Below are 27,708 nucleotides of genomic sequence, written 5' to 3'. Positions count from 1 at the left end.
ATACCTTCCACTAGACCAGGTTGCTTCAAGTCCTGTCCAAACAGGCCTTGAACACTGCCAGGGATGGGGCAGCCCCAGCTTCTCTCGGCAACCTGTGCCAGCACCTCACCACCCTCACAGAGAAGAACTTCATTATATCTGACCTAAATCTCCCTGTTTAATCAGATGCCCTTTAAATTAAGAGTAATTGTCTTTTATGCTAACATCATTTGGTTTTCATTTGACTACTCACATCAAAATAGATGTGTTTTGGTTTTAAATCTTTAAATCTTTTTAGCTGCCTTTTGAGATAGGTGTAAGGGGAAATAGAGGAAACAGAGTGTGTTCTGGTATTCTGACTGGGAAGCATAAATTGAAAAGAGAATTAGGAAGGGCTTTGCAGTCTAATAATAATTCAGGTCACCAGGGATAACAATAATCTGGCACTGCATGGGATAGATACTGTTGCAAACTAGCTAATGTTAGAACTGTGAAAATTTTGTTAAGTGATAAACCACTCAATGTAAAGTAGCAGTCTGATTTTCTCATCCTGTGGCTCTGTGGTCACTTGGACTGCTAGTGTAAGATAATGTCCTGGGTTCAGCAGTAGCAGTCATGTTTCTCCTTTGTGGTAGCTGGTGCAGCTGTGTTTTGACTTCCAGCCTGGGAACAGTGCTGGTGATACCAATGTTTTCGGTTGCTGCTAAGTGATGTTTACCCTGACCAAGGACTCTGTGAGGCTCATGCTCTGCCAGGGAGGAGGGGAAGCCGGGAGGAAGCAGAGACAGGACACCTGACCCAAACTGACCAAAGAGGTATTCCATACCACAGCACGTCATGCCCAGGGTGGGGGGTAACTGGGAGTTACCCAGAGCGACATGGGCTTCCAGGTGGGACTCGTTTCTTGGCCGGTGGTATTGTATTCTCTTCCCTTGTTATTTTCTCTTATCGTTGTTGTAGTTGGTAGTAGCGGTGGTGATTTGTGTTGTACATTGGTTGCTGGACTGTTCTTGTCTCAACCCGTGGGAGTTGCACTTTTTCGATCCTTCTCCCCATTCCTCTGGGAGCAGGGAAAGGGAGAGCCCTGGGGGGGTAGTGGGGGGGTGGTGGTGTGCCCTCGATTGCTCTCAGCCTGGCACCACTCACTGGGAGTGAGTGAACAAGCTGTCTGGCTAGGGTTTAAACCACGACAGATATGTTCTTATTCTGCCCGTGGTAGCACCAGAAACACCACTTTTGCCTCTGTTTTACCACGGCAATATGTTATCTGTTAGCAGTCATATGGGTTTTTTTGCACAAGTGCCAGGGTTGGCACATGGAAAGAGGTGTGAGCATGTCTGGACAACTACAGACTGCTTATGATGCCTTGTAGTAATTTGGGAGTTTTATCTTCAGGCAGTAGAGGTAGGAAAAAAACAGATAAAAGCCCAGGTGATAAGTTAATGTAATACCATCTGAAGATATGCTGAACATTTCCCTCCTCCTTGAGTCATCTGTAAGTGACTGATAAATCCCTGTATGTTATGAATGTGTACATATAGAATACAACTGCTACTGAAATAACTTATCTTTATAGTTCAATATGAAATCTTATTAATACTGTCTAGCAAACAGATAAAAAGAAAAATAAGTTTATGATGAGAGAAAAGGACTGGCTTTGTGCCTAATCCTACAGTCTATTTCAACAATCCATTTTAGCAATGTTCTAAAAACGAAAATCAGAGTAACATTCCTCTTTGACTTTAGTGGATAGCACTGTGATAATCTTTATAAAAACCCCACCCTACTGTTATTTGTATTTTAGAGAAGAAAACATATGCATAGTTAAATTAAATTGCCTGGTGAACTACAGGTAAAGATAAAGAAATGACTGGCAGGAATTTGGGATGTTTGCATTTTTTTATGACCAGTGTGGAGAAATAAAAAGGACAGAAATGATCTGGAGAGGAATGTGGTGGTTGCTGGGGGTTTAGAAAGAATAACAAAACAAATGGGGAAGAGGAAAGCAAATATGTTTTTAAAAAGTCAGTATAATCAGGTTGTCACACTTGTTGAGTAGAAAACCAAATTTCATGCATAAGGAATTGCTTCTAGAACAGACTCTCAAATTAAAGACTGGATTGTGTCAAACCAGATGTGGAAACTGTCAGGAAGGAAGGTGATGGAAAAGACGCAGACTGAGACCAAATGCACTTCTGCATTAAAATAGCTACTCTCAGAGCTTAAGTGACATAAAAACGGAAAGAGTAGTGGAGATGAACACAAGAAAATCTTTATAAATGCACAGTTAACAGTATACAGACAGTGAGCCAATATAATAGAGAGAAATAAGACTTCCCTCCTGTGGTCATTCTCAATTTTGGTGCAAGAAGCATCCTTTAGCACCTCAGAAAGACACTGAAATTTTGGCAGTAGATAAGCACAGACTGAGGCTGAGGCTGAGGTGACCTGAAATGATAGGGCAGGATAAGGCTGTGCCAGCACCATTAGGAAATTTGACAGAATTAGACAGGTTATATTTTAGGATTGGTTCAGAAAATGAGAAGTAATACAGGGAGATCTTTGCTGGAAGAAATTACAGCATGAAAGGCAGAGGACAGAGGTATAACTAGTTGAATTGAGGAATGCTGAATCTACAGATTGAAGTTGCTTGTTTCTGTGAAGGAGACGCTGGATAAAAAGTGAAAATAACCAGGAGTGATTTGGGAATGAGAAGTTGTAGGTGGGTAACGGGAGACTCATGCCATGCCCTTTCGCAGATTCCGTGTAAATTACAGCATTCACAGGTGAGCGTGGAATAAAGACAATTGGAGCAATTTCACTCAACTTCAGGATAGGATTTGATGGTGCAGCAAAAAGGCTGAACTTAGGGTAGAAGTGAGAGGTGATAAATATTGGTTTAGCAACTGAATGTTTTAGTTTAAAGGAAAAAGAAAACAGAAGCAAGTGTGATGGCTTAATGACTGTGTAGGATAACACAGGACTTTGCAGCATGCCTGTTGGGATAGACCTGGTAGGAAATCAGTGTTTAGTGGCAATGGTTTGGTGAAAGAAATCTTAGTTTCCTGGGACAACCAGGTTTATGAATAGCCTGTCACCTATGGACAGGGCTGTGTGTGCAAAAGTAAAATTCCATCATGTAGAAAATGAGTAAAACTCCCTGTCATGACTCTGACTGGAGAACTGGGGATCATGAAGAGAGATAAATAGCATATTTAGGCTCTAAAGGCTCTTGGTCTGTGTCCTGTTGCTGTGTGTGTGACATCTTGGCAGGCTTTGAATCTGGGAGGCTGGGAAATGTGTGCAGGGAAATGTCTTTCTCTGCTTTTTTGCCTTGAGAAGTTCTGGTTCTAGTTCCTCTCGGCAGCTGTGTTGCACATTGTTGTTTAAGCCCAGCTGGCAACCCAGAACCACGCAGCCACTCACTCACTCTGCCCCTCTTCCCCCCCCGGCTCCCGGAGGGATGGGGAGGAGAATCAAAAGAAAGTAAATCCACGGGTTGAGATAAGAACAGTCCAGTAACTAAGGTATAACACAAATCACTACTGCTACCACCAGTAATAACAATGATAAGCGAAATAACAAAGGGAGAGAATACAACACCTCACCACCTGCCGACTGATCCCCAGCCCGACCCGAGCAGTGATCTAGCTCTTCTGGGTAACTGCCCCCAGTTTATATACTGGGCATGACGTGCTGTGGTAAGGAATACCTCTTTGGCTAGTTTGGGTCAGGTGTCCTGTCTCTGCTTCCTCCCGGCTTCCCCTCCTCCCTGGCAGAGCATGAGGCTCACAAAGTCCTTGGTCAGAGTAAACATTACTTAGCAACAACTAAAAACGTCTGTGTTATCAATGTTGTTCCCAGGCTGAAAGTCAAAAACACAGCATTGCACCAGCTACCAAGAAGGAGAAAAATGACTGCTACTGCTGAACCCAGGGCGCACATGCTGTGGAAGTGATGTGTGGAAATGGGATGTGCCATTTGTCAAAACATGAGGGACCTTGTGCTCCACGAGCTACTTTACCTTAGTGAGATGGGAGCTGAAGAAGATTTGCTGTGGGATGGACACAGTTTAGCAGAAGTTAATTACAGGGCTTGTGCCTTGTACCGCAGCCAAGTATATTAAAACATCAGCAAGTTTCCTAAAATAACTGATGACATTTGAGATTAAATGCTCTAAAACAAGCCAACCAACCCCGATGCCACCCACCAGATCATGTAGGGGCTCTTGAGCTGACTTCTGTGCATGAACAATGTGCGAGTCACCTCAAGGTTCCGTTGCCATCAGTTGTTTTCTGTTGTATGAGGAAACCTGGATTTGATACACAAGCCTTGCCCCAGCTCTTGGAGTTTTGTTCCAAATGTTTGTTTTAATGTATATTTTCTGCCCATAGTAGTCCTTATAGATGATCAGAAAAACAGAAGTGGCCTTGAATATAGTTCAGTGGTAAACAGCAGCAATTCTTCTGAAGCATGGATGAAGTGTGTTTGCTAATCTCTTCTGGTGTCTCTCTGTCCTGCACTTAAACAAGTGTATTTTTCGTTGTACTTCTCTGTTTTACTGGTATCGTTTTCTACCAGGTATATTTAGTGTACTGTTAATTTAGTAGTTTCTACTTAGGTGTGGATTTACTAGAATGATTAAATAAGGTGGATTTAGTTACAGTCATAAACCTTAAATGTGTGCAGTATGACCGATGCATGGGCAGAGAAACATCACGTATTGTGAAATAAAAATCAAACCAGTGATTACTCTAACCAGTATTCAGGCGGTAGAATGGTTTATTTCTCTAAGAGTTTAGAATACCCCCCAGTTATATTCTTCTGCAGCATTTCACAGGAGACACTAAAGGGATTACAATTCTGTATGTGGAGGAGTCTTAAAGATGAAAGCCATTATTTTTAAGTGGCTTCATGGTTCTTGTGTAATCTGAAAGTCTGTATGAGTATCTTCATTGTACTGTGGTTCTTTGTATATATTTGCCTTGAAAGGTGTGTTTGGGAGTGTGATTGTTAACTGATGAACTTGTTGGTCAGGTCATGAATATACTCATGGGAAATCTGATATGCAAAGTAACCATGTTTTGAACAGATAATCTTACTGTTTTTATAAGGTAATGGGAATGATCACATGGAGTCATTATTCATAGTACACTCAGAATGTTTACTGGTGGTCTGAGTATGTCACAGGCTTGAAAATTGCTGCTTTGATGTGAGTAATTTGGCCTTAACAAATGGTAATTGATGAACATGTTGTTTTAACAAAAGGCAGTCTGAGAGCTTTCTTCCGTTGCAGGTTTCTTTGTTTCCAAGCAGGTATTTTTTTCTAAAGTGATTCTTCCTCTGTAATCTATTTAATAATCTGACAGACCAGCTCATGAAAGAAGTTGCCTATATTCTTGTGTGTAGGCAGGATAGTAATAGTGTAGGAAATAGATGACTAAAACCAAAGAAATGTTCATCTCTTCTGAAGTTTCACCTGATATGAAAAAGAGTAGTTTTAGTAAGAGCTGAAGAAGAAAAAAAAGAAAAAGATCAGTCTCTTGGGTTATTTCTGTGCTGGGTTGCTGCTTTTGTGTCCCTTTTACATTGACATCAGCAATGCTAAGATAGATTAACTTTAAATGCCAGCAGTGTGAGACGGTCAGATGTGCTAGTATCTTGATATTAAAGCATATCAGACCACTGTAAGGTAACTGACTGTCACTTAGGTTTATGTTTTTTCATGTATGTGTGTCTGCTGGTGGGGAGTTGAAAGCTTTTATGGAGCATTGGAGTGGGTTATGAATAGTATGTAGGCCAAGACTAAAGTGCAAAGCAGCAAACGTGTCTTCCCCTATAGCCTTTGATATTTTGAAGCTGTAAGGCTTTGAATGGTTGATATGCCTCATCACAGTTTTAGTTGCTGGTTTGGTGTAAGATTCACAAGTCTCATGAAAGAATAAGGGAGCTTTGACTCATGCTGAGATTCTCATCTTCATTCTTCAGTCTTGAGCTTTGTGTAGGTTTTTATCCGTAATACATAGTGAATAAACCACTGACAAAGCAAATGAGTGTATTGATGTGCATTTTAGTGTCACCTGGCACATGTGCAAGATACCACAGCAAGTGTAAGACACAGAATAGTCACACTGGTTGAGTGAAGCATTGTAGATGTGACTGATTGAATCATTTCAAACCAGTATATAGTTATACAACAGTGCAATTATAAATCTTTCAGGTTTTTCATTCTAAAACCAGCATGGTTGAACTCAGAATCAAGACAAAATGACTGAAGCCATCAAATTTTCTATAGCCTTAAGTCCACCGTATTGATAAAAATAACAAAATATTGCAATTTTAATATAAAACACTATTTTTTCATGATGAGATCGTGGTACATTCATTACAGTTGCTACGTTTGTGTGTGGATTTTGAGTTCTATAAATTGCCTCTGTATGTTATTTGAAGTTACTTTTTAAGCTCCTTCACTCCTAATGTTGCTCTTGGTTTGGTTTTGGACTGTAATGATTTCAGTGAAGTGATTTATGATACTGTTTTCTTGCCCATAAAACCTCATCACCCAGATGTAGTTGTGTGAGATGCTGAATTTCAGGCCCTGTTATTTTTGTACTAAGAGCTAAGCTCTACATTTCTACCCCTATGCAGTCCAATTCTACAGCCTTTCTAAGGGCACAATATTTCCTGCTGATTGGATCCTGTTCTGTGTGAGAGATTGTCCAAGATGATTTAGAATGCACATCAGTTATGAAAATAGCTCATTTAAAACCCATGATTAAGGTAACTTGTCAGAATTCAGATCCTCATCTCTTTGCTGTCACAAATTGTGTCAGTGCTCTGGATTTAGAGCTGATTTGGAAAGAGTGTAGCACTGATTTGTTGCTTGCTGAAGAAGTGCTTCAGTCCAGAGTAACTGTTGTGTGTGTGAAAGGAAGAAAATGCTGTAGTTATCTGAAATACTTTAAAACTTAATCTGACAGGATTTTCTGCTTATATGAATGAGTCCAAAGGGCACAGTAGACCTGTTCACAATGTCTGTGAGGGTTCCCAGGTTCAGATTCTGAACAGGAATTTCTCTGGTTGACTCACTCGCTTATTGTCTCCCATTGCTTTGGTTCCCATCTGTTTAAATCAGCAGCTCGCTCTCGGATCCCGGTCCTATAGGGCATGTACAAAAGAATTATAAGGTGATGACACATTAATAGGCATGTTCTCCATGACCTCTTGGTCAGTAAAGCTGGGTTGTACAGGAACTTGGGACTATTTCAACATTGATTCCTTTCTCTCTCTCTCTTTTTTTTTTGGTTGTTAAAGAAGTAGTTAGTAAAAGCCAAAATATGGGGGTTTTACATTATAGTTAATGTCTGCACCATATACTGAATTCATTTCCTACACTGTTAGAGACCATCTCATGGAAGAGGTCCTTCTGTCTGCGGTAGGTGTATCACTTCCCAGGTCTTTCTTACAGAACCCCTTGAGGATCCCAACCCAAAGTCTCCTGAAATCAAGAGGAGACTTTCTAATGTTACTAGAATGATTCATTCATGTTACCCAAACTAGTACTCTTTTCCTTCTTCTGTAGTATTAGAATGTGAAATTTGGACAAAAATGATCAGTTGAGTCCTCAAAGACACCCTTCATTCCAAGAACCCATTTGCTGCTTTTGACAGGGAAGCAGTAGACATTGTGTTCAGTCATTTGGTCTGCAGTACTGTCTGCTTTAAACTTGTGACCCTTATGATGTGTGAAGCCCAGTCTGTTCAGATCTGTGACTCTCCTGGCCTGCCCTGGGAACTTGCCCTGCTATTGTTCGGAACAAAGTGCTTATTTTTTCATGGTGGGTGGGAAACATCAGTTTAGCGAGAGCATCTTGAAATATGAAGTGCACAAAGTCTGTTGTACCGTGGGCTTGACTCTTGCTGCAATAGGAGCACAAAAGCAACAGCAGCACAGTACTTGTTCTCTCTCTTGTTAAATCAGCTATAGTGTGCAACCATTTCAGGGTTAATGTCTATGGAACAGGCACATTAAAAGGCAAGAGTATGCCAAACCCATGAAATTCTTCTTATGCCCTGTAGACCATAACCAAACAGTACTGAAAACTGAATATGAACATCTTTCCCCCAGTGTAAAGTGAGAGCACTGCCGTTACTGGTTTTGGCAATAGTAGTACTACTACTGCACTGTCACCCCAACATGGAAGTACTTTTTCACACAGCACATCATGAATCTGGAGAACCTTTGGTCACAGGGTGGTGAAAACAGTGGACAGGTTGAAAAAGCTGCTGCATGTCAGAAGAACCCAACCAGCGGGTACACAGTATTTGGTTTGAGGAAGGTCTTGGGTAATCCTTAGGAAGTGTCACCAGATCCTTGCCCTGCTCTTTGCCTTGATGCTTATGCTGGGTTGCAGTAAGAGAAGGGATGCTGTGCCAGTCAGCCCTCTGGAATGACCTAGGGCTTTGTTGTTGTGTTGCTCTGGCCAAAATGGTTATTAGAACAATCCATTTGGGTAAGAACAACAGTAGCCATTTATTGCTATATTTTTTATTTGTACAAAGGGGTGACTGAGATGTTCAGTGGAAGTTTGTGGAGCTGTTCTTTACTATCCCAGTGGAATAGACTCCAGCCAGAAGACTTCTTTCAGCTCCTGTTCCTGGGAGTTTCACACATTAAGGTAAACCAAGGTAGAAACATGAAGTTATTTGTCAGACATGGCACACACTGTCAGTACCTGATCCAGAAGTCAGATTTTGTTCCCAGACTGACAGGTCGTTCCCTGAGCCTTTGGGCTGTTATTTTTCCACGGAAACTATCAGAAGTATTGAAACAATACCTAAGGAATAAAACCAAAAGAAATCTTAAGTCTCCAAAAGAAGCATTTGGAGATACCTAGAATGTAGGTCACCAATCTTAAGTCACTTGCAGCTCCTGGTGAAATGCAGTCCATGCTGATAAAATCATGGATGGTGTGTGGGGTTGTCCTCATCCCTCTGCCTCATTCAGTGCACAATAGAGACACATCAATCAGTGAAGGAGATGAAATCTTGAAAGTGGTCATTGAGTATTTATTATTTTTGTCATTCATTGTGTGACCATATTATTATTAGCTACTATCCCAGTATCTGTACTGAATGTAGAATGTTACCAGCTCCTTCAGAAACCAACCTGTCTTGTTCTTATCAAGTGGTTGCAATTTAATGCAAATGTACCTCACCTGTCTTTGCACGCTGAGATGATTGGGGGACATGGCAAAAGGCATATTCTTCAAATCTCTGTGTCAAAGAAGGGGCCCAGGGATGGGGAGAAAAGTCTAAAAAAAGGAAAAAAATAAGTCTGCCTGTTACTCCTTTGAGAAATAGGTGTATTGTTTGCTATAGTGCAGTTTCTGGTAGATCTCCCCCACAAGAAAAACTCAGTTACAAATGGTTTATTTGACTACATTGCTTGGTACTTTATAGTAAGGAAAATTTGGATTGCCTGGCACATAGGTATCGCTTACTCTGTTTGCACAAGTTATGTTGGTTGGTTTACTGCTTTTGGAGGTTGCATTTATTTGTGAAGCACTGGGAAGGGCACATGTGGAAGCCACGCAGGATGTTTGATGGGACAATTTGCATATTTTTGCCTGGAAAGATTCTCCAGTTGAACTGTTTCACAGTGGTGCTGTGTTTTAGCCTCTGCAAGATGCTGAACAGTTGAGGCCCCCCTGTGTGTGTGCAGAGTTCTTATCTAAAATGTTCAGTGATACAAATAATAAATGTGGCTGTGTTAAGGGAGCGTATGGTAACTACAAGAGTAATGGCAACTCAAACAGTAGACTGCAAATGGTACCTGAACGAAATGTTACAGTGCAAAAAAAGTGTATTCCAGAACCTACTGAAAAAAAAAATGGTGCTTTGAAGACTGTATCATCAAAAGGAATTACTGGGTGAATTGAGTACATGAACTACAAGAAGAATGTGAATTAAAATAGCTTAGAACATGTTATATGCAGAGGGAATTTGAAGTTAAACCAATTCGAGGTGGGAATTGAAGGGGTCCCGCTTTTCAGTGTCATTTAAAATTCAGTCATCCCAGAGTAAAAATGAACAACTTGTATGCCATAAAACCTGAGGGGTTTTGTTTAAGTATTCCTGAAGGGCTGGAGCTGTGTGACCTGTGTTGTTGTTCTGCATCTGAGTGTGTCATCTTGATGGGGCTTGCAGTTTTCTCTCTTTTTTGCCTTTTTGGTTGTGTGCTTAAAAACGGGAATTGTCAGGCTGCATTTTTGAAGCTGAACTTCAGAACTCTTTATTTGAAGGCTCCATGTGTTACACAGGCACATCAGGTAGGGCTTGAAACTTTAAAAGTATGTCAGATGCACAAATGTACCTTATTTTTTAAGGTAAAAGCAATACACATGCATATCTTTGTGCAAGTCCGTCCTACCCATCTTCTTAGCCTGTTAATTAGGCTGTAGCCTCAAGGGTATATGTATATGCCTCCCATAGATTATTAGATGCATTTGCTGCCAGTGATGAGCAGACTGGATAACTCTTCTTGCCTGTCACTTGTACTATTAAAACATATCTGCCCATTTGCTTGAGCATAGGATGGCACAGTGCCTGGTGGCTTTGGAAGGAGCTGCTGTGAGTGGAAACCCCTGGGATGGAATACAGTGGAAGTTGCATGTGGAGTTACCAGAACACTTGTAGAGTATAAGTAGGTAATATCCTTTCACTCTGCATTAATTACAATGGTTTACAAATGCTCATTAATTTGCCACTGTTATTCCTGAGGCATGTGGCTACTCTGCTTTCCTGACACCCGTTATTTCCTCCCTCTGAACACAACAAAGGAAACAACAGTCATCTGACATTGCCATGGCACACGTTACTTTCCAATAAAAGATGGAGGTAATCAAGTCAGTCCTGCATGCACAGCACAGTGTTCCCTGAGCTGTCAGAGAGGCAAGTGAGAACACTCCTAATGTGGTAATTTTAGACCTGACTGAGCAAGGTATGTGTCTAACTAAAAGTAAGTGATTAACTCCAATGAGACTACTCACATAATTAAGCTTAGATGTTTAGTTTTGTGCTGAATATGCTTTGTTGTGTTTCTGTTGCACCGGTAGAACACAGAGCAGGCATTCATCTTCTGCTGGGGGTGTCAAGGGGAGGTTGAGTTCATAGTATCTGAAGAAAGAAAAACTGAATAGCCAAATCTCCCCATTGCTTCTCTTTGAATCCTTGGCAAATAGAGTGAGCTTAGAAGAAGATTTAAAAACTAATTTGCAGTGACATCACAGAGGAGTAGTTTGAACCAAATAAAACCGAGTGGGAATCTGTAAGTGGTTGCTAATGGTTATTGCTAAGTGGTTTTGAGTGCTCCATTATTTATTTATTCCTTTACTGCTGTGAAAGCACTGGAATTGAGAAATATCTCAGATGTTAAGGTTTGATCCACTGAGTATTTGCACTCATTTCATGAAATGTTCCTCAGGTCACAGGAAAAGAAACAACAAAGCACCTGCATGCAGCTGGAGCAGAGGACAGACATGGTTTCCCAGCTTATGGATGCTTGCTGCAACCACTAACATGGGAGTTACACATGCTTGCACATACTTTCTGCTCCCATGTTTCCCATGTGTCCAGTTGTGGGATGAGAAAGATGGGAAACCTCTCTTGTTTCTCTCTAAACCTCTCTTGTTTCTCTCTTGTTTCTGTCTGCTGTTTACAGACAGAAACCAGAGCTCTGGGTTTCACTCCTTAAGCAGTGAGGGGGAGTTACTCTTGTGCTTCCCCAGCTCCTGGGCAAGTGCTTCAGCAGCAGATAGTTACAGGGGGCACTGGCAATGACATGTCCCAGTCACTTTGATGTGTATGGACCTGTGTGGCTTCAGGCTGGAGGCTCTTTGTCAGTGCTTTCTATGAGACTCCTGGCAGACTCTCGGGGCACGTGGGCACGAGGTCAGTAGGGTTGGGAGTCCACAGACTGAGGCATGTTGTTTCTTGCCTATTCCAGCTGTGCCAGAGGGTTGCATGTTGCCTCGAGATTTCTGTGCAGAGCAGAGGTGCCGACATTGCTCATGGCGCTTGGTGGGTTGGCTGGGAGACAAGCCAAGGGACAGTGTGGATTTGGGGCATTTTTGGGTGTAGTTGCCTCTATTCTGTCCATGCTGCATTTGAGACATGTGAGTGCTGTTATGGATCTTTCCCTGTATGTTTTTGCTTTACCTGTGACTGATACTGTGATAGAATGGGTTGGGTTGGAAGGGACCTTAAAGATCATCTAGTTCCAACCTCCAATATCACTGTTCCTATTGGTCTGAGTATCTACTGGGGAGAGCTGCAACCAAGCAATACAGTGATTTCTACGTAATGTGTGAAATCAATTGCATGAAAACAAGTGTTTGTCACTGATAAAGGTAAATTTAGAAATCAGTAAGCAGTGTCTCTTTGTGCCAAGTACTTTAAAGATTGCACATTAAGCACAAGTATGATACACATCTGGAAATACAATTTCAGGTACTTTTATGATGTGTTTCTAAGCTCTGAACTGAGATTTTGCTTTTTTATAGGCTTCAAAATCTTTTACATGGCTGTGTTCCAGCAGTCAGTGAGAAATATGCTGGCCTTCGGTGAATGTAGAATGTGACTGAGCTTAATGTTAGCAAACCTGGCATAGTTTATCTCCATCTGAATGTAGTTATTTAATTGTTATTTAAGCCTTGATGTACTTTCTGACACTGTGACCCTCATAAACTGTGTAAACTGTTTCCTAGGTCATACTGGATGGGTTCAGTAAGACTCCTGTCTTCTGTAGATAGCTGTGCCAGGCACATGCTAATGAAGTGATAGAAGAAGATAAATAGTTTGGTTTTGCCTTGAAAAGTGTGTTTGGCAGCTAATATTTCAAACTGCTGCAAGAGCTGAAGCTGCTACTGCTGCTTGTGCAGGTATCGAAGAAAAAGCATCTTCATCACAGGTTTGTTTGTGTTTAAAGCTCACATGCATTCTTCTGGCAGTTCCCACAGTTGATTTGCAGTGGGCTGCAATGCTCTGCAAGATCGAGTGTCACAGCTTGCATTCATGTGTCTCATATTGGCCACTTCAACCTACTGCAAAAGCAACGTTTATCTCCACTTAGCTAAGCCACTTAAGTACTTCTGTCACCCACAGGCTGACTTTCCTGCACAAGGATGAAAAGTACTTTTGATTTGAGGGAAATTACTTTAACCCTACAGTTGTAACACACTAGTTTACAAAGTGTGCAGTAGATGGAGGATGCTGCAGTTGGTGCCTATGCAGGCAATTGTTCATCTGGCCTTGAACACCACCAGGGATGGAGCATTCACAACCTCCCTGGGCAACCCATTCCAGTGCCTCACCACCCTTACAGTAAAGAACTTCCTCCTTATGTCCGATCTAAACTTCCCCTGTTTAAGTTTGAACCCGTTTGTCCTTGTCCTGTCACTACAGTCTCTAATGAAGAGTCTCTCCCCAGCATCCCTATAGCCCCCCTTCAGATACTGGAAGGCTGCTATGAGGTCTCCACACAGCCTTCTCTTCTCCAGGCTGAACAGCCCCAACTTTCTCAGCCTGTCTTCATACGAGAGGTGCTGGAGCCCCCTGATCATCCTCGTGGCCCTCCTCTGGACTTGTTCCAAGTTGGACAGAGCCTTGGGTGACATGGTCTAGTGTGAGGTGTCCCTGCCTGTGGCAGGGGAGTTGGAACTTGATGATCTTAAGGTCCTTTCCAACCCTAACTATTCTGTGATTCTATGTGGACAGTGACATTTCATATTCATGGAGTTATAGGATGGTTTGTTTGGAAGGGACCTTTAAAGCACATCCAGTCCAAACCCCCTGCAATGAGCAGGGACAAAATCAACTAGATCAGGTTGCCCAGAACCACATCCAGCCTGGCCTTGAATGTCTTCAGGGATGGTGAAACCACCACCTCTCTGGGGAACCTGTGCCAGCATTTTACCACCCTCATTGTAAAGAATTTCTTCCTCACATACAGCATGAATCTCTCCTCTTTTAGTTTAAAACCATCACCCCTCCTGTCACAACAGGCCCTGCTAAAAAGTCTCTCCCCATCTTTCTTTTAAGCCCCTTTTAAGAGCCGCAATGCTGCAATAAGATCTCCCAGAGTTTACTCCAGGCTGAACAACCCCAATTCTCTCAGCTATTCCTCATAGCAGAGGTGCTCCATCCCTCTGACAATTTCTGTGGCCCTCCTCTGGGCCCTCTCCAGTAGGTCCATGTCTTTCCTGTCCTGAGGACTCCAGAGCTGGATGCAGGACTGCAGGTGGGGTCTCACCAGAGCAGAGGGGCAGAATCACCTCTCATGACCTGCTGGCCACACTCCTTTGGATGCAGCCCAAAGTATGTATGATTTGTTCATGAGGACTCTCAAATGCTCATTCAGAGGCTTTAACATGGCCCTTTTAACATGTGGTAAATGGCTGTAGATGTGGAAATGTCCTCCTGGAAAGGAGGAAAGTAGAAACTTTGATGCAATGATATTTGAGTTCTGCTTACACTTGGCAAAGGGAGAATCTTCAGCTTCTCTGGAGCATTGTGCAAGGTCCATTTTTTTTCTTTGTATTTAGTAACTTGAACTCAATGTAATCTATCATGCTTACACTATTGTTTGTATGTAAATAAGTTGCTAATATAATGACCAGAGTTACTGCTGAGAGCAGCCTACCTGCCTTCTCATGCAAGTCCCCAGTTAAACAATCAACCTCATTCAGTCATGTTAGGTGTTTCCCAGTGAACTATAATGATTTTAAAAGCCTTCCAGTAAGTCAGGTGAGTCTTTCTCATAAATGTATGATAATTTTATTGGTGATGAATTACACATACATACCTTCTGCTGACAGGGTTCTTTGCATTTCACTTGCCATGTCTGCCAGATCTCTTTTCTTTTGATTGTGTAATTTCAAGGATGCAGGGAAGTGAGGACTGGGTATGAAACCATGTGAAGACACAGATCTTGTTAGGTCTAACATGAAGCTTAATGTGGTTTCCCCACTGCCCAAAATCAGTGTGGACATTTGGAAGGTTAAAATCTGATCCTCAGCACTTGCAGATGACATTTATTAATCTCTCTATGTAGTTGTGCATTTAAACAGTGCTGAAAGAAGTGTTTGTGCAATACAGTTGCACTATTCCACATTTGAGATGACTGCTGCATTGCCAAAATAGTGTTCTATTGCAAACCTGCTTCTTCTAAGATCTGATAGAAGCCAGAAATCTGTATTTTTAAATGAAATGTAGGAAATTCAAGTGCATGTCAGTGCAAAAGAGTAATGATTTGTTGAGCTGCTCAATTGTTTTAAAAGAAATGAGGACTCTGTAACTCCCAAATCAAAGAGAGAGTTGACTTTAGCTTCTTTTGACATGAAGCTGTTTTCATTGTGTAGTTAAATACATACTGTGATGAACTCCTAAGGTGTGGAGCTGCTTTTGTGGATGGTATCACTTGAATAGCTTTCTCTTTGTCTATAGGTATAAGAATAAATCATAAAATGATCTATTAGGAAGACTATAAGGGCCAATAGTGCAGTACTGTTGCACTGAGTTGTGTGTGATTGTGACAGCAATTGCTTGGGTTTAGGGACAAGGGAAAAATGTTATTTAATACTATTTTCTTTTTTGACTGAGGTAATTTGCCATGCTTTATATTGGTACATGGATAGCATAGTCTGTGGAATTTTTGTGTTAGAGCAAACATTATGAAACTGACACCAGCTTTTGTGGTAGTATTTGCAGAATCATAGAATCATTAGGTTGGAAAACTCACTTAAGATCATTGAATCCAACCCGGAGTGGTTTCAGTGGTCAAATGGGGACAATACCAACAGTGGCCATAGAATGCGCTGTCTCTGCTTTCATCAGCCTGTTTCATGTGATCCCATCACATTCAGTCTATACTGAGTGCTGCACGGCTGAGCTGGACTGCTGAGTTGTGTGGTCCCTGTATTCTTTTGTGTGACTTGATAAATACATAGGGGGAGGGAGAACTGGGCAAGTTCAGTAGCTCCATGAGACAGAAACCGCATCCGTTCTCTGCTCTGTGCTCTTCGAGTCAATTGGATCAGTCAGGTCAAAATTGGCTCCTCTCCCCTGCGGGATCCCAACTTCTGGTTGTTCAATGCTTCTGCCCACAGAACAAACAGAGACTGTATTTTGTACCCGTTATTGGCAGTGTCTCAGCACAGCAGTTAATAAGGGTATGGAAACAAGTCCATTACTAATGCCTGTCACTGCCTGCAGCCACCGCAGCAGCGCCTGGGCTGCTGAGATACACAGGACAGGGTGATCCAAGGAAGCAAAATAACACAATTGTCTGTTTCCCTTCTCATCTCCTATTTTCCTGTCTGATTTTAATGACACAGTGGACATACTCCAGCCCTTGGAGATATCTGAGATTGTCTTTGATTATTTCTTTTTTTCTTTCTTTCCAACTGCCATCATTGCAGGGGAGCCTCTGCTGAACAGGCAGGAGCTGTGGACTGTCATGAAGGTGTCCTTTATATTGGTTCAGAAAGCAACCAGCTAACGGAGTTGTAGAGCAAAGGCTTTAGGTTTGATCTTCCACAGAATGAGGAATATTAACTGTATTGGAGCATTTATTTTACACCAGCTCCAGTAAAGGAGTATATTAAGGTCCCTGTTTGTGCTGAGTCTCCCAGGTGGCAGCACAAAATGTTGCCTCACAGCTGGGACAGCATTTTTTTTGCTGCCATGTGATGCTGGGGGTTAGCCTGGCTTTTTAGCTTATTGGGTAGGAGGATACCTCAGTGTATTTGTTTTATTGGTTTTCGAAAAATACATGCTGTGAAATTAAATGAATAGTTAAATACTAAACTATTAGGAAGAAATGCCGCTTTAGTGTCTTTTAGACTAGAATTTCTCAAGATAAATACTTCTGATTTAAAATTCAGCATCCACTACAGACCAAATAGACAATTATTTTAACATGGTGCTTGTTTCTTTGCTAGTTAATTTAGTGTGGATGAAATCTGGAATGACGGTCATAAAGGCACAAGTCCTCAACTGGGTCTCTACTTGGTGTAACATTGACAGTGAGGAAGGACACCTGCCATTCCCTTGGCAAGGGGCGGGCTATAAACTGCAGGAGGCCCAGTCTTCAAGGACCCACAGCCAACTTGCACAATAGGGTCAAGCCTTACTTACTTACTTACTTCTATAAGGCTTTGTCACTGGGCCACCACTAAAAGGATTATTTTATTTTTATGGTCTGTTTTAGTGTTACAGTCTGTATCCTCCTGTCTGCATAGACCTTTATGTCTTTCTCGTGCTTCATCTTCGGTTCTTCGCTTTCTTATTCTTCTTCCCAAGCAAGAAACTTACGAGCATTCTGGTTGAAAACTTATATTTCAGAGTTCTTTGCCACAAAAAGTTGGTCACAGAATGTCAATTTTACATATTTCAAGAAAACCATATCACTCTTACGCTGATTATTTCTTTCCAACATTAGAAGCATCTCTAACTGTGAACTTTAAATAGGAGCACAAGTGTGGCCAACTTGTACAGTGAGAAAAATGTTTAAATTCCAATGAAGTCTTGGGGCAGCAAGGCCCTGTGGGCAGAAAGGCGAGAGCGGGGAGGAATTTGTCAGTGGTATTTGCTGACTGAGTGATTATTAGCAATAGGAGATACTAAAACTTAATTAGAGTTTCTGATTTGGAACAGTGTATTAGGTTGAATTATGTCTGGAACTCCAGTATTTTACAGTTTTTCTTTTAATTAAAATGCATGAATTGAAGAAGCAAAAGTTCTAAATCTTCCTGTCTGGGCAGACCAAGAGTAAGCAGAAACTCCATTGTCTATATTATGCTGTACAAAAAGAGTAACAGTGGTAAAAGCTGAGGGAGATGCAAAAAATACAGGCTTAGTAGGTACTTGACCTGTAAGAACTGAAATGAATTCTAGCTATGAACAAATTACACATAAGCTGTGTACAGGCTTACAGCAGGACTCCAGCCCATATCTATATGATGCGATACGTAGCAGCTCATCCTATTCTGTGTTGTCATGGAGTCACACCACGCTGTCAGTTGTCCCGTATTTTGATGTGAGACATAAACATTGAAGATCCAATACGAGAGCATTTAGAATCCTGCAAATCCAATCCCCCAGTGCCCTGGTAAATATCCAGAAGCACTTTAGTACTGATGAGCTCCAAAGATCTGTATTTCAGCAGTGCATGAAGCAATTCTTCTGTTAAATTTTTACTGTGATTTGCAGGTTTAGGAGTAAGGTGGTGCCTGGGATAAAGCAAACAATTCAGAGCACATGAATTAAAAGTGGAAAGAATGACATAATACAGGGAAATACACACTTCTGTTAATGAAAGCACTACTGAGGTTGTTCTAATTGCTCCTGATAACAAAATACAGTGATGAAAGTGATACCCATGACAACGATCAGCCATGGTGTTACTTCTTGCACTTTAATCTACAATGAAAGGGAGAGATCCAGCTCTTGAGCAAAGCTGATGGTGGTGATGGATACAGCTCTTCCTGAGTGGGTCTCTCTGTGGGTTTGACGTAGGCATGGGCAGTCTGCTGTGCATGTCTGGAGAGCAGGATAGCCACATGGAAACACAAGACCTGTTTGGAAGTGCAGGTATTGGTTTCTAGATGACTGTTGAAAAAGTGGTAAAGCCAAGACTTGTAAACTCTGGATTTTAGTGAGAATGACATAAACTGTAACTTTAGGACCTTGCAGTTTCTTGTGCCACTTTGGTTTAAGTTGCACAGGTGAATGTCATAGTACAGCAAATAGCAGTCCAGAAGGTTGTAGGGATTAAAGGACAGAAACCCACCTGAATTTACAACAGTGACAAGTTTATGGAGTTCCAAGGTTTCTTCATCCTCCTTTTGCACCAATCCCCTAACCAGTAAAGACTTGGGAATCACAGAAACTGGAGCTAGAGAAGGTTTTTTTGACAGGAGGCTTGAAATGTTTGAAAATATCCTCATGGATCTGGGCTTTGTTTTAGTTCCTTCTCGTAATCTTTACCAGTGCAGAATATCTTTGTGTCATGTATTCCTAGAAACTATAAATAGGGAATAATTTGTTATTGCTTGTGTTACCATAGCAAAATTGTGTCTTGAGCACAAAAATTGGTGGAAAAACTTTACAACTGGTTGTGGTGGCCCCAGCTGTACATAGTGCAAGAGATGTTTATTTCTTTAAAACTCCATCATTGTATTTTGCAGTAGCTTAAATGGGTTTCAGCAAGGTTCAAACTTTGTCCTCTATAATGTCCGTAATTCACAGCTTTTTTGTAATAATACTATATTGCTGGAGAAATAATTCCCATTTGTAGCATCCCAGTCTGAGGCATGTTTAGTGATCTCTTTTTATTACCAGAAAGTCAGGAGCAGATAAACCACCTTATCCGAAGGGTTGTTAATGGGTTAATTAGTGCAGGAACATAAAGACAGATCCAGTGGCCACAGCTGTAGTGCAGGAAGGTGTCAGGTTTATGTTACCTGATTATAAGTGTTAGGGTAGAAGTACTGCTCAGTCTGTGAGAACTTTGAGGTTGAACTATCTCTTTTCTCTCCAGTGTTTGCAATACCTGTTTGGCAAGTGATCCATTAAAGTGGTTTTACCTGTTAGGAGCCATGTTTATTGGAGATCATAAAATCCAAAGAATGGAATATTTATTGAATTTGGCTAGGAACAGATTTTTGTCTTGAAATTTAAATTTTCTCAGGTGTTCCTGTATGCTGATGCACATGAATTGGAAAGATTGAGTTTTGAAAGACTGCAGTGCTGTTTTTGTTGGTGGCAAATTACATCTGGAATTGAAAAAAAAAAGTAGACTTGTGTTCTCTGTCAACAGCATGACAGTAATGTGAAAAAGCAATCTCTTCCAACAAATGATGCTGTAGAAAGACAACTTTGCACTTACTTGGCCTCCCCATTACTGCTACTACTGCATAAAATAAACAGCTACAGTGAGCTTTGCTATGAAAGCTCGAGTGCTCCTCAACTTGGAGGCTGAGACTTGCAGCACACAAAGTGTGTTGCCTTGTTTTGGAGATATATTCATGCCCTGGATAAAGTCTCTTTACATGTGGCACTGGAAAAACATGTATGGTCGGTGTCTGCTGCTTATATTGCCACAGCCTGGTGCCCAGCAGATTTTACAGGCATCTTGATTTCTGACATTTGTTACCCTGTGAACACTTTGGGTTGAGTTCTTTACTGCAGTGTTTGGAATGACTGTTGAGCAAAGCCTGTTGAGGTCTATGAAATTATTGATACTTGTTTGAATAAGTAGTCTCTAAATGCATAATGCTGTCTGGGAATGTTGATGCTTCTCTAGTCCAACATGTAGAGTGCTTCTTTCAGCAGTGTTAACTGCTCTACAGAGCTCTGGGCCTCAGTCAGGTCTTTAGAATTCAGGCGGAGCCCTTGCACTGAATTGGTGAGGATGGACCCAGGTCTGTTGCAGGGTGTTACTAGATCAGAGGGTAGTACTGAGAGCATGGTGGAAAAGCTGATAAGATAGCATGGTAAGTTGCCATTCAAAATACCAAAAATGCCTCATCAATCTTAACAATTAATATATTAATAATTAATAAGTTAACAATTAATGTATTGTGAAGACTTTGAGTTCTCCTCTAGAAAGAATTATAGGACTTTGTGGATTAGAGTAGTCATCTGCTTTAAATGCTATAATAGCCTAAGAACTCTTAGAAGCTGATTACAGGGAATTTTTCTGTGCAACTCATTTTGAAGTGACATAGAAAGTGGGGTGGTATTGGACTGTTGCTTGATTGGGATGTGAGAGTGAGCTGGAATGCATCTGAAAGAGAAGTGAGGAATTTTACTAGAAGCAAAGAAGCTTTAATATTGTACAGGAAATCACATAAGACTTCATTGGAGATATTGTATATAGTTCTGTCCCAAAAAGATGGTTTTAAACTGGGAACCTGTTCAGGATTGGCTGCAAGGATGTGTGCAGGAAGGCAGAGTCCATCTGATCAAGATGGATTAGAGAGAGTTGCATTTTTTAGCTCAGCAGAATGAAGCTCGTGAAGGGTTACTTGTACTATGCTCAAATTCAGTGAGTGATAAACATCAAGGAAGAAGAAAATTTTAAAGGATGCTATTGTTACAAGAGCAAATGATGCAAAATTTTAAAGAATAACTTCAGCTTGGATAGCAGAAGAAGGTCTCTGCCCATTCAAAGAGTAAAGATGCCAGAATTTTGTTAATGACTTATTCCAGATACAATTATTTAGTTGATAAATATGATGGGAAATAGCCTTGGGATGGGAAAGAGCAGAAATGGGCTGCAAGGATTTGATAATTCCTTACAGTGCCAAAGTTGCAGCAAGAGCAGCTTTTTTGAGCCAAGTTTTCCATACTCTGCTTGCCTGTTCATTGTCTGTGTGTGAAGGAGAAGGGTGATTATCATTAAAAGTTGCCATGGTGATGTCTGTGACAGTTGTTTATGGGTAAGGTCTTCTTAGTGGTTTACTACTTCTGTGTGCACCTGGAAGAGGGGTGGGGAAGAGGGGTGGGATAGTATCTCCATGTGGGATGGTACCTGCTAGCAGCTTACGCCAAGCAGCTTGTGTGGCTTTAGGTCCCCCCACATCCCCTTGCATCACGGGGGGAAAGGAACCAGCTCTGGTGCCATCCTGCTGGTTGGTGTTCTTGATCGATGGCAATAGTTTGGGTGGTTTGGGGGTGAGAACGATCTCTGGCCCTGTTCTGTGACTGGATCCAGCCCTGCACATCCAAGTTCTCCATGAGTGGTACATGGTGTTTTCTACTTGATGGCAAAGAAGGTGGTGGTGTGATTGGTCCACCAGACCAAGACAATGCCAAGTATCTATCAGACCATGAACGTCATCCCAAGACACAGAGGAAAAAACAAGTTTTCTGGTAAGTTATGATGTGTTTACTAGGTCAAGGTCTTTTGCTAGTGTGGAGGTGCAAAATGATAAATACTTTTTAGGTGAACTGTGTTATTTTAAGGTGTTAAAAAGACAAAGACCTGGTTTGCATTTCAGTGAAATGGATCAGAAAGAGTAAATCTCTATGTATGTTTAATAATTGGATTATTGAATAAGAAATCTAACCTAACAGTTAAATGTACTGAACCAAAATGTGAATGAAACTATTTGGGGAAGCAGTAAAAAAGAGATGAGAACATTTATATCTTTTTTTTTTTTCGGCAGAAACTAGAGAAACAGCAGGTTTGAATTTGTGGCACAAATAACTGTGTGTGGATGAGGTAGCACGAGGATGCACGTAACAGAAATCTGGCTCTCTCCTCAGAATATATTCCATGTGTTAACTTACATGTGATTAGTGTGGTGGTGGTTGTGGTTTCAGATGCTGTTTTATTTTGCTGGATTACATGGCTGTGGTCAGTCGTATGTGTGTGGTACACAGATCTCGGTCTGTCAGTAGATACAAGTAAAAAAACATCCAAGAAAAAAAAAGAAGAGAAAATGCGTACTCTGTTCTTTCATTGAAAGAAAACTCTCAATGAAAAAAGCCTCACTTCATCTACTTCAATGCAGCTGTCACACATAATGTCATATGCAAGAGTCTGAAAGAAAGAAGTGAAGAAAAAGCTGGCCAACCAAACTGAACATTCCCCTGCACCCATCCTGGTCTTACCTGAAAAATATACTGACACAGAGACTAAATTGATGCTTGTCCATGGCTGTATTTATTTTGAACTATGTAAAGAGGAGCTAGAGCCAAAATCCAAGTCAGTGACTTGATCTGAATGAGAAAAAATGAAATTAATGCAATAAAAGTTACTGAAAAAAAATGGAGATTTCTCCAGCTCATCTGCAAATGTTTAGAAATGAATACAGCTCCAACTAGAGCAGTAAATAAAGATGAGCACTGCAGTCAGCTCTTGCATCGTTTAAGCATCTGGTCTACTACAGTTAGTGCCAAATTTAGTCCATGTAAAATAGATGTAAATGAATGTCTGTTGCAAAAGAGACTAAAAAGTGAATATCTGCTAAATGGAATGTGGCTGCGGCAGAGTGATGAAAAAAGATTTCAGAATTACTGTGAAATAATTGAAAACCCAGGAGCCAACAGCATTTTCTGCAGCTGCAGTTGGGTTACCAAACAGGATTGCAGCATCTTTTTGGAAGAAATGCAGCCTGTGTTTCAGGAAAATGCATTTTTGCTGTTTAAGAGACTGGCTTTGTTAGATTTTGGCTAATTCCAGTCAGGATTCTAAATACACAGTTTCTCTTCCAGAGCTAAAAGCACACTAACACAGTATTTATCTTTGAGAAGGATTTTCCGTTTGATTTCACCCAGTGTCATGTCAGCTTTAATCTGGAACAGGGCAGAAGGGATATGAGCACTTGAATGTGTGGTGCTCTTGAGCAGATGGGGCCCAAGTAGCAGCAAGAGCAGGGCTGAGACCGGTGGCCAAAGGGAATTGGCCAGTACCAGGAAAGACTGTTAAGAGATTCCCCTCATCCTCTCCTCTCCTCCATCCCCACCACCGGCCCTGTTTGGAACTGAACGAGTGACACCTCCTGCCTGCAGTTTCTCCCTGGCCCATGAGAAAAAGCTTAATTTCAGCCTTGGATCTGGACTTCAGAGGATGACCAGCATCCCTTTTGCAGTATTACATGGAGTATGTTATGGTAGAAATAGTTTCTGCAGGTTAATTGTGGTTTTGTTGTTGTAGTATTTACAAGTTCAAGGGTTTGTAATAATGGCTGTTGGAGTCTTCCTCTTGTAAGGGTGATGGACTCATTGGAAGTTGTCCAAGTCTTGTAATTTGTACCTTTATTTTCCAGCATCAGAGCAATGTCCTTTAAGAATTTCAAAGGAAGAATTCTTTTGCCTATCAAAAATACTGTTGTGCATGGTGATTTTGAGTTTCTTCCTCTTCCCTGTTTCCTGTATCTTTTCAGTGGGAGCTTGGTATTTAGGTGATCCTTTGCAAGCTTAGTATTTGTTATCATGGTTGCTGAGAAGGAATAGGACCTTGGTTTATGGTTTCAGCTAAGAAGTTGTGAATTATGATGTAAAATAAAACGTTTGGCTTTGGTAAACTGAACAGCAAAACATGGTGTGTGAAAGCTGTGTTGCAGTATTTGGCCCAACCTTTGTGGGCGAGCATGACCTGGACTAGATGTCCCAGCAGCCTGTCCATCTCAATCTTACAAGTGTGCAGTGTTTAGCATCCACCACTTCCCTGGGGAGACTGTTCTAGTGGCTGGTTGTTCTCACTGTGAAAAAATGTTCCTTTCATTTTCACAGCAGCTGGTAACCTCGATGGAAACACCAGCAATATGATGTGCTCTACATTTGCTGAAGCTTGTTTAGGTAATGAATGTCCCAGAGATGCCCTTTCAGCTTCTTCTTGGTTCCTGTATCTTCCAGATTTGGAATCAGTGCTGCAAGCCAGGCTCTTAGTTCATGCTTGTGCTGGCAGCGTATGATTCACTTGTTCAGGCAGCAGCTGTGTCCTGGAGAAAAGCAAATCCTCCTTTAAATGAGGAGAGACTTACCTCTTGAAGTAAGGTCAGAGTGCAAGTAGCAGGGGAGGTTCTGAGTACAGGTAGACTAGACTAGGTAGAACTAGTTGAGCTATGAACTGTGACTGCTTTCCTACTTTGAAGGGTTGTATCAGGATACCAGCCTAGATCTAGACCAGTTTGCACTCTGCTTTATAGAAGGATATTTTCAGGAAGAATGTGCTGTTTGTGTTTTTAAATTATGACTTATTGACAAAGGTTATAGCAGAATACCAGCCTAGATTTTTGTTCAGCTTCATTAAAGTTCATATTGCTATAAGGGATTTTTTGTTTCAGTGTGTTGGGGACTGTTTCATATTATCCATTACTAAGAGAATTTACTTGTGTTTAATTCCTCAGTTTAACTCTTCTGAAGCTTTTGTATTTGGACCCTGAGAAGACAGTCTGTGAACTGTCAGAGGTACTATGTTCTGTGCCCTCTTCACCTATCCACAGGAATGCCTGTGACAGATTACTTCATGTGCAAGCTGGTCTCCTGGTTACAACAGGCATGTGTTAGATGCTGTGGCCGGCAGCCAAAGGCTGGTCTAGCTGTGACCTTAAAAGTCCTTAACAGGCAGGGTTTCTGTGCAAGCCTTTTTTTTTTTCTCACTTGTAACTGTTGTTCTCTAATGGCTCATGCTTTTATTTTTCTTCGTTCTTCTAGCAGAGAATCAGATGGACTGTAGGTTCTTGTGGATAAGAGGTAGCCATTCTCCTTTCGACTTAAATATTTTGTTTGTATCTCACTCAACACTTTATTTAGAGGTTAAATTTTGTCCATCAGTGTTATGTGTGCTCAACAAAGCTGCATAGGCTTTGGGTAAAAGCCATGGTGCATGTTAGAAATATACAATGTTAGTTATATTGTAGGACTCTACCACTCAAATTGTCACCCCTTACATCTGTGGCCATAATTAAACATGCAAAAGGCCAAACTGTAAGCAGACAGTGCTGTATCTGTGCTGGGGATGTGCCAATGGCACAAATGGGGAAGACAACAGCATGTAATAGCCTTCTGGACTTGAAAGCAGTATGCCTTGGTCTGGTCTGCCAACTCAGATGCTTGTCTGGGAGACCACTCATTGGAGTTTCAGTCATTGGAGCTGTTATTTCTTCTTTTCACCAGACATGCAGAATGATCTTTTTCAGTGCCTTGTAGTGCATCTCCACTGACAGTTGAAGAACTTCATGGACATGGAATGCCTTTGCTACAAAATGCCTGGAAGAGCTGATATCATTAGAGTGAATGATCAGTTTGTAAGTGCTAGAAGTAGTGTAACAGTATCTTTACCCTTAATTTTAAAGGTGCAGTCCTTTCATAGTCTGTACACTTGAGAATTTCAACAATTCTCAACTGAGTCAGGAGCATTGTTTTTTATCTGTTCTAGTCACCTTTTAGTCATAAGATTCTGCTTTCAGACACGCTTTGCTCTTATGCACGTCATCTGCATAATGACACCATGACTTTGTCCTTGGTGTCTTTTCTAAGGTAACTGCTTTTTCCTTTGATTTCTCTACAGTTTCAGGTTAATTCTTCACTGTTTGGTATTGTTCTTCTTCCAAAGTCAGCAGACACATTGATTTTTAAAATGTAAATATTAAAAGATGTAGTCAGAATTTCTATGTAGCCACAAGAATTCCCTTTTCCTGGTGACCGGTTGCCAATCATATTTTTTTCTGTCTGTATTTTCAGTTTCTAACTTCTTTCACACTTTCACACATCCCAACTTTTTTTGTTTCATTTGCTTTCTTCTCCCTCTGCTCCTTTCCACTTTATGGTACTTCCTGAAACTTTTGGACAAAAGAGTGCAATAAATCTGTTGCTTGCATTACACAGAGTTTGAGCAAAGCTTCAAGGTTTCTGCTGGAGGTTCTTACTCCTCCGAAAGCCCACCTGGCATTCCTTCAGTTCTTCTTCAGATATAGCTTAAGAGTTGTATTCAAAATGCTGTTCCAAGAGGCGCCTCAGCAATTTCTTCAGGTCTGGGGTTCTGTGTCCTCTCAGATGTAATTTAGCATGTGCTCACCACTCAGAGCTCTGTTCAGCCCCATCCATTGTGCCCCTGGCTGACGCTGGTGGACCCTTTTCAGCAACAGACAAGAAAAGTGGAATCAGTGCCTTGCTGCCAGCCAAGGGCTTCCACAAGCCGTTTCTATAAAGGAAAATCTTCCTAATGAGGATTGATTTCTTCCTGTTCCTCTGGCTGCTTTCTTGCTTTCATGTGCAGTAACTCACTATCTGAAAGGTAGGTCAACAGTCTTCCATTTTTGAGATCAAGGCTTAGAATGAATTTGCAGTTCAGGATTGCAGCTCACTTGCTCTCACAATATTATCATTACTTTGTTATGGTTTTTATGTGGATTGGCAACAGCTTTTACAGGCTGAGCTTCATAGAAAGCTAACTTAAAATGCACAGAATGAGAAAAATGTCTCTCTTGTAAGGCTCCTGCTGAGCTGATAACAGTCTACAGGAAGACATCTATTTAAACAGACAGAAACATGCCTTAGGATGTTTGGATCCTATTTTCAGCTTTATTAAGCTATTTTCAGCTTTATTAAGAATGCTGTGTTTAATTTTTGCAACATTTCCAGCCCCATTAATTTAGTTTACACTGCATTTGGATCAATTAGTGCACTCGGTGATAATGCACTATTTGCCTCTGCCTATTTAAAACAAGAGAAACAACAGGATGGATTTTCAGTGTATTAAAGAATCTGGAATTCCTCCAAAGACTCTGATTATTCCAAATGACAAATCTCAGAGGCTGGCCAAGTGGAAACAAAAACTCTATGTTGGGTAACTGTCAAGTGGATCTATTTTCCTAGTCCAGTGACTTCTTAAACCAATTCTTCCAGAGACATCTTGGCTTCAGGATTTTTCTTACCCAGTACTCCTATTCTCAATAAGACTTTACTTAACACAAGCTAAGTATAATAGAGGTAGAGCTACAGAATATTCAGTCAAGAAGATTAAAGAGAAAAAATACAAAAGGCTTCCTGATGTGCTGGCATTGATGTTATAAACCAGTTGAGTTCTCACTCATCTTTTCTTTCATCAGGAAGCATATTTACATTTTACTCTTGGAGATTAAAGCACCCCAGGATTAGGACAGTAAAGGAGGCCAAACCTCTCCAAACCTGAGCTGCGTGATCTCACTCAGCACAT

At 41.1% G+C, this 27,708-nt stretch overlaps 1 protein-coding gene across 3 annotated transcripts in view; it reads left to right on the top strand.

The window, feature by feature from the left end:
- The window catches only part of NELL1 (neural EGFL like 1), a 294,641-nt gene that overhangs the window by 179,343 nt on the left and 87,590 nt on the right, over positions 1 to 27,708 (top strand). The gene's annotated exons all lie outside the window — the stretch shown is intronic.

This window comes from Pezoporus wallicus, unplaced genomic scaffold (genome assembly GCF_028554395.1).
Source record: "Pezoporus wallicus isolate ANWC-B61680 ecotype Strahan unplaced genomic scaffold, APGP_CSIRO_Pwel_v1 contig_5967, whole genome shotgun sequence".
Taxonomy (NCBI): Eukaryota; Metazoa; Chordata; class Aves; order Psittaciformes; family Psittacidae; genus Pezoporus; species Pezoporus wallicus.
This window is presented reverse-complemented; position numbering and strand designations above follow the sequence as displayed.